We start from the raw sequence: 6,695 nt of genomic DNA, 5'->3' as shown, positions 1-6,695 counted from the left end.
CTCTGGGAGATGCAGACCTTGGCCCTGAGCAACCTGATTTAGCTGGGTTGAAGGAGGAACGTCCAGTCATCCCAGCTCTAGAGGTCCTTGCTGGTCTCTGTTCTTCTGCAGATCTATGACTCATGGGGAAAAATCTACAGTCTATTGGTGGAGAAACTGGAGAAGTTATAATCACTCCTTTGGTCTTGTTCTTAATCAACATGTTTGTTTTTTTATTGCCAAGTTCACCATGACCCAGTGCATGTCCTTTCTTTCTTTCCAACATTTAAGACCTAATTACTTGCCAGTCAAACATCTCTTCATGCTCCACTTGTCCAAGTGGAGCAAGAGAGGACTGGGCAACCCTCTCTCACCCCTTGACTCCAGCTGCTGGTCAGTCACCAAAATCCTTCTGAGATGTTTCACCGAACCCAAAGGAGGAGTCACCAACAGGTCTAGTTCTAGTCCCCTGGGCTAGGACCTTTAATCAAAGTTTCTGTGCTGACCTGATTAAGTCAATGGGCCCAAACAGGGCCCTGTATGGTTCATCATTAGAAAGGACAAGCTGTAGGTTGTGACGACAGGCTATCAGGGCTGATAAAATCACTCACAAGGCCACAGCAACCCCATGGACACAGATGTGTTGCCCTATGAGGTGTCATGCCCAGCCTTGGGCTGGGTCAGGCCACTCGGGGCTCCAGGATGAGTGGTGCTTGGTACACAGCTGTGTAATTTTGCACCCTGGATGACCCCTGAGGTTTGTGCTCCTTGCTGTACCTCCTGTGCCTCTGGAGCGGGTCTGCTGGCATGAAGGGAGATGCTATAGCTCTCAAGTGTGGACTCAGGGCGAGGAGGTTGCTGCCTCCTCCACTCCTCCCCATCCTGATACTTGAAGGGGTCATGACATCCCTGTTTTGCTTCCCTGTTGCATCTCTCTCACTGGCACGGAAATAACAAAAGCCTGCTCTTCGACAGAGCCTCCTTGCCTTCCTGGCTTCACCTACAAACCCAGAGTAGGACATTTTGATGCTTGCATCCCCAGCTAACCCCAATGGGGCAGCTAAGGACCATTGGAGAGACTCACCATCAAGTGGCTCAGCCCCGTCCCTTGCAGATACAAAACATTACTATCACCCACAGACCCACGCCAGACCCCTCAGTGCCAGCGTGATGTCCCCATGCCAAGGTCCGCCACACCCCCGGTTGCAGGGGACCTGCCTGATCGTAGGTGCTGATGCCGGGAGATGGTGAGCCTGGCACGGCATTGCGAGGCTCTCCCCACCTGAGATCTCTGGGTGGGCACACAGATGCCCAACCACAGCCACCTCATCTGAGCTAGATCCTGGGTCCAGCCTTGAGCATGCAGGGTAAAGCAGGGAAGGCTGGTCACACTGTCATGGCTTTAATGAGATGTTTCCTCCCACCTCTCCAGCACTTGGCTTCCAGCCCCAAAAGGAAGAGCACCGTGCCAAGAATTTCTATGGCTGTGTCCAATGGAGTGAGCTGACACCTGATTTGCCCTTAATTACAGCAGTGGGAATAAGCCCAGGGGCAAATATGAAAGGATGACAACTGGGTGGTGATAAAGACAAAAACTTGCCTGTCGTTTGCCATAAGGGCTCATCCCAAGGGCTTTATTTCCTATGAAAAATCAGCAGAAAGACTTCCAGAGAAGTCTGCGGACTTCCAGAGAAGTCATGGGACAGGATGTATAGAAACCCTGACTTCCCCTCTGCCATGCCTACACCTCCAGACCAGAAAGGGCTTCGCTGTTCCACACAAAGCCCCCTCGCAGCCTTGCGTTTTGCGTGCTGACACGTCACCAGGTGCCAGGCGATGCAAAATTACTTCAAGAAGGGAGTTAAAAATAGACACTGAACTATTCCAGAGATTTTGACCAGAATACGTGTGGACAAAGTAGCCCCCATGACCTTGTGATCCCTGAGCAGCTCCAGCCATTCCCACACCCCCAAAATCAAGATACCCTGCCCTTGCTACCTCTGTTGTGTTCCCGGTTTGCTGCCTTCCAAAAACACTATTCAGGAGTGCTGCAGCTCTGAGCGGGCTTGCCTGATCCTCCAGATGGTCCCTGCTGAGGTTGTTAAGAGGGAATTTCAGGTGTAACAGGGCTTATTTCTGATCCAGTGGCTTTCAGCTGTTGCCCCAAAGATGTGCTGTGTGTCCTTGCTTTAAACATGTAAAAGAAAGAGAGGAAGCCATAGAAATTTCTTTTAAATTATTGTATTTCATTGTGTTTTATTTTATAATTTTAATTTAATTTTGAAAGAAATTAAAAGGAAAAGCCTGCACAGCAGTCAGCTGAAGCACCTCAACAGTTTGCCTGCGACACTCAGCCCTGCTTACAGGGCTCTCCCCACCCATACCCTGTTCACACAGCCCTCGCTCAACTCCACCTGGTTCAACCTTACTCTGCTGGCCATAGATCATGGATTTTTATACCTTTTTAAGTGCTTGGGAAAGGTTTCAGAAGAATGTAGCCACAGGTTTCTGCACCCCATGTTGGATTCCTGGGGTATCATGGACCAGTGCCCAAGAGGCATATTTTTTAATAATGCAATTTGAAAGCTTTGATCTGTTTGGGGCTATTAAATTTGTTAATGCGATGCTTTACATCCTCCTGGACTTATTGTTTTAACTTGGCTGCTCGCCAGCCAACAGAGGCAGGTCAAAGGGAAAACTGGAGCAGGACTGATGGTGCTCGCTGATGAGTCTCTTCTCGTTTATGAAATATTGCAAGTGGGTGTTGGTTACGGGAAATGAGTCTCCAGAGCAACCCGGGAATCTGTCAGGCGAGTGCTTGTGCTCACTGGACAAACAGGTGGCAGAGCTCAGGCACAGCATGCCCTGCGCAACCCAGCCAAGGGGGCTGAGAGGCAGATTTGTGCCGTTTCCCAAACACTCACTGCCTCGTCCTGCCAAAAACATGATTAAAAAAAAGAAAAAAAAATTACTGTATACAGTTCTAGATGTTAGAGATTTTATATATATTACATAATTATATGTATAATATAAATTTTAATATATATAAAGCTATCAGATTATCAAATATATATAACAATATACAGTAATATATATTTATATAATAGACATATAAATATGTGTTTATATAAAAATATATGTACACACACCCTTGGGGATCCATGTGTGTAGCATGTCTGCTTTGCTGGATGCCCAGACGCATCTGCTGGGATTGTATATCTATATTATAAATACAAGATTTGGGATGGAATTATATCTCTATTATATAGAGACAAGATTTTTGATTTATACATGTGTATTTATATACATAGATACAATTTATATATGTATAGAAATTCTTGGATTTCTATATGTGTATTTATGGGATAGATAAATATATAAATATGTATTTATATATTATGGAAACATATAACATATAGAGAGAATATATATATTTATATTTTTTTATATATACACACATACATAGCCAGGAATATTAAGCAGTGTTTTTACTAAGCACAAGACCCAGGGGCAAAAAACTGGGAGCAGATAATTTCAGAGGAAGGGCAGACCTATAAAATGATGAAAAATACTAAATGATGCAAACTTCACCCCCATTTTCTCAGTCCTGGGTGCACACTAGGCCCTGTGAGGGCAAGAAGGGCTTTCTCTTGCCAGTGCCAAGCCCTCAGGCTGCTCCTGCCCTTATGCCCCAAATTAGGTTCAAGCACCTGCTCAAAAATGGCCTTGGGGCGTTCCTGTGGAGAAGGGCTTGGCCATGTTGGGGAAGGGGTCTCCCCTACCCTGCCCAACAGGACTGGGGATGCTGCTTCACCTTGCACGGAAAAAAAAGAAACTTAGCTGGGACATTACCTTTCAGCTTAATGAAGAAATAGCTGTAAAGCATCCGCATTACTATTTATATTATTTGGAGAACAAAAAATAAAAGGTTTTTTTCTATTATTCCCTGGTCTTTAAATTAAAAAGCTTACACGCTAGCTTTCCAAGCACCTCCTGGCCACATTTCCTTGGCATTTGTGCTGTGTCTTTTTCCCCCGTAAACACTCAGATTTCCATTATCTGCTGATCCTGCTCAGCTGGGGTCAGTCAGTTAATTGGCAATAAATGAAACAGCTGAAAAACAGACTGAGGATAGAGAGAAAATAAATGTCCTTGGTGGGAAACTTAATAGGGAGAGCTAAGGAAGAAATAAATGAGAGGGAGATGAAGGGATGATGCTGGGTACCCAGAAGGGCTTTTTCACCTGTCCTTGCCAGCACCAGCTTGTGTGCCAGAAATGAGCCCATCCTGAAAGGTGACTGTCCCAGGCAAAAACCACCAGCACTGAGACAAAAGTGGGATGGGAAGAAGGTCTGGAGTAAGGAGAGGACAGGTCCAGCTCTTTTGGCAGCATCTAGCATCAGTCTTGGCTTCTTGGGTGATGAAACCAAAGGAAATCGCTATTGTATTTATTTCATTCTTGTGGTGTATTTATGAGGCATAAAAACCAGGCAGCATTGGGTTTGGTGCCTTTTACCCGTTGCTGCTTACTCTGATGTTCGTGATGTGGTACAGCCCGATGTTCCTGGGAGATGCCACCTCCCTGGGTGAGATGGTGGCATCAGGCATGGGGGGAGCAACACCTTATTTTTTATTCTGGCCATTTTGACCCCCTATTGTCAGAGTTTCTATGGCTACTTAACCCAAAACGTTGGTGCAGATGGACAGGCATCTTTCATATCACATCACTCCCTGTGCATCTCTGGTTGGTGTTTTTGGGAGCAGCGGCATCAGGAGGCTGTCTGCATCAGCTTGCATGTGTCCTGTGGGAAAAACCTCTCCCTCTCCTTTTAATCTAGCTCTTGGGCAATTAAGTTTGTTTAAAATAAGGCCAGGGACATATGCTGCACAGCCTCTCTGTCTGTCCTCCAGCCAATACCCGCTGAAGGAGTCAGGAGGAATTGCTGGGGGCAGACCTTATCAGCCCAGACAACTTCATTTCCTTTATCTTCCTAAAAAGACGCCATGGGTCTTTAGCTCTGGGTAATCAGAGTTTTACCAAAATTTGCTGTTTTCAGATGGGTTGATTCTGATTACCTCCATCCTAAGTGATGCAGTGACCTGACCAATACCATCAGTGCTCAGTCTTTTTAACTTATTTCCATAAAAGTCAGTGAAGGACGGAGGGTTTTCTCCTGGTTCCACTGCAGAGATAGGTCCCTGGAATTAGTTTTATTACCCCGTAATTATCCTGTGAAAGGATGGCTGTAAAAAAAGTTGTTCTGTTACTATCTGGAGATTATTTAGCTTGCATTTTTGGCTTGCAGGTGTTGAATGTGGGATCGTAAGAGAACTGAGCTGTAAACGCTGGGTTTAAATCAAAACATTTTAACTAACAGTGCAAGAACAGGAGTGGATCTGCTCTTGCATTTAAGGTAACAGCAAGCTCACATCAATGTCTGGAGAGAAGGACCAGGACTTCACTGATGTCCTGGAGTGAGTCCTGGACTTTCCTGATGGTGGATATAGGGCAGAAGAGGAGCCACTGCACCCATCTGGCAGTACAAAAGAGCAAAGGGATGCTCCCTGGTCAAGTGGATCAGGATATAAAATTCATGGAGCACTTTAGATCTTCACATTTTAGGTTTTCTTCAAAGCCGAGAGGCAGAAATGGGCAGATCCAGATGGTACCCCAAAATGAACTGACTGCCTTATCCTGGGGCTTCCCTGCTTTTCCCAACTCTACAGGGAGCCTCAAGCACTCCCAGCCTGCAGCCGGGAGGCACGAAGCCCACCCTGCCCATTCCAGGCGAGGCTGCCTGTGACTCCCACCCATCCATCTCTTGAAACCGGGGTTCAGCAGTACCCTGCCAATTCCCATACCCCTCTCCTCATGAAAGTGGGGCACTGGTCTTGTTTGCAGTTCAACTTGGTGTGGATGTAAGGGGTTGTCCAATTATGCATTAGTTTCCCTATTATTGGTGTAAAGGGTTGCTCTCAATGAGTCAACCATATTATTACCTATGGTTTTATATACAAACATATATATATATGTCCCGATAGAGTTGGTGAGAGGGAAGGAGCGTCCCTGCCTCCCCGAAACACGGCAAAGCTGGGCCCAAGGACACACGTCACCTCCAAAGGTGGGCTTGGGCCAACACGTTGGGTCTGCAGAGGGGCACTGGAGGCATTTCCTTTCTGCAGGTGCTGCCGTGGGGCAACACTCCAGCACAGAGCAGCTGGGCCCTATCGCACCTTGACCCCTGCTGGCAAACCTACTGATCCCAGTGTTTGCCGGATCCCAGTTTTTCTTTCTTGAGTTTAGAGCCAGTATCTGCTCCCAGCCCTTTTGAGCTGCTGGATGTTGTGCTGTTGGCTCCCATCCACTGATAAATGTAAAAGGGTGTTGGGAAGTGCTTATGGTGGGAAGGGGCACAGGCTTTTCTGCCATAATTGGGTGTCAGCACCTTAAAATGGGAAGCCCAGACCCTGCTGGGAAGTGAGCTCAAGCAAAAACGGGGAAAATATTAAACAAAGAGGGAAATTACAGCTGAGTTCAGAAGTAATGCTCTGCCCTTGGCACCTCCTTGCTTGCTAAAGATGCTCTGCCAGCGCTTGTACCTCCCCGGCGTTACATGTTGCAGGGCGTCCGCAACTGAAAGGCCTTTTGGCCATGGGTGAAGGTGCTTAAACTGACAATGAACTGGGTAAATCAGAAATATTACAGACCCCTTACA

Source organism: Athene noctua, chromosome 1 (assembly GCF_965140245.1).
Source record: "Athene noctua chromosome 1, bAthNoc1.hap1.1, whole genome shotgun sequence".
Taxonomy (NCBI): Eukaryota; Metazoa; Chordata; class Aves; order Strigiformes; family Strigidae; genus Athene; species Athene noctua.
The sequence above is the reverse complement of the archived record's forward strand: the minus strand, read 5'-3'. Positions refer to the sequence as shown.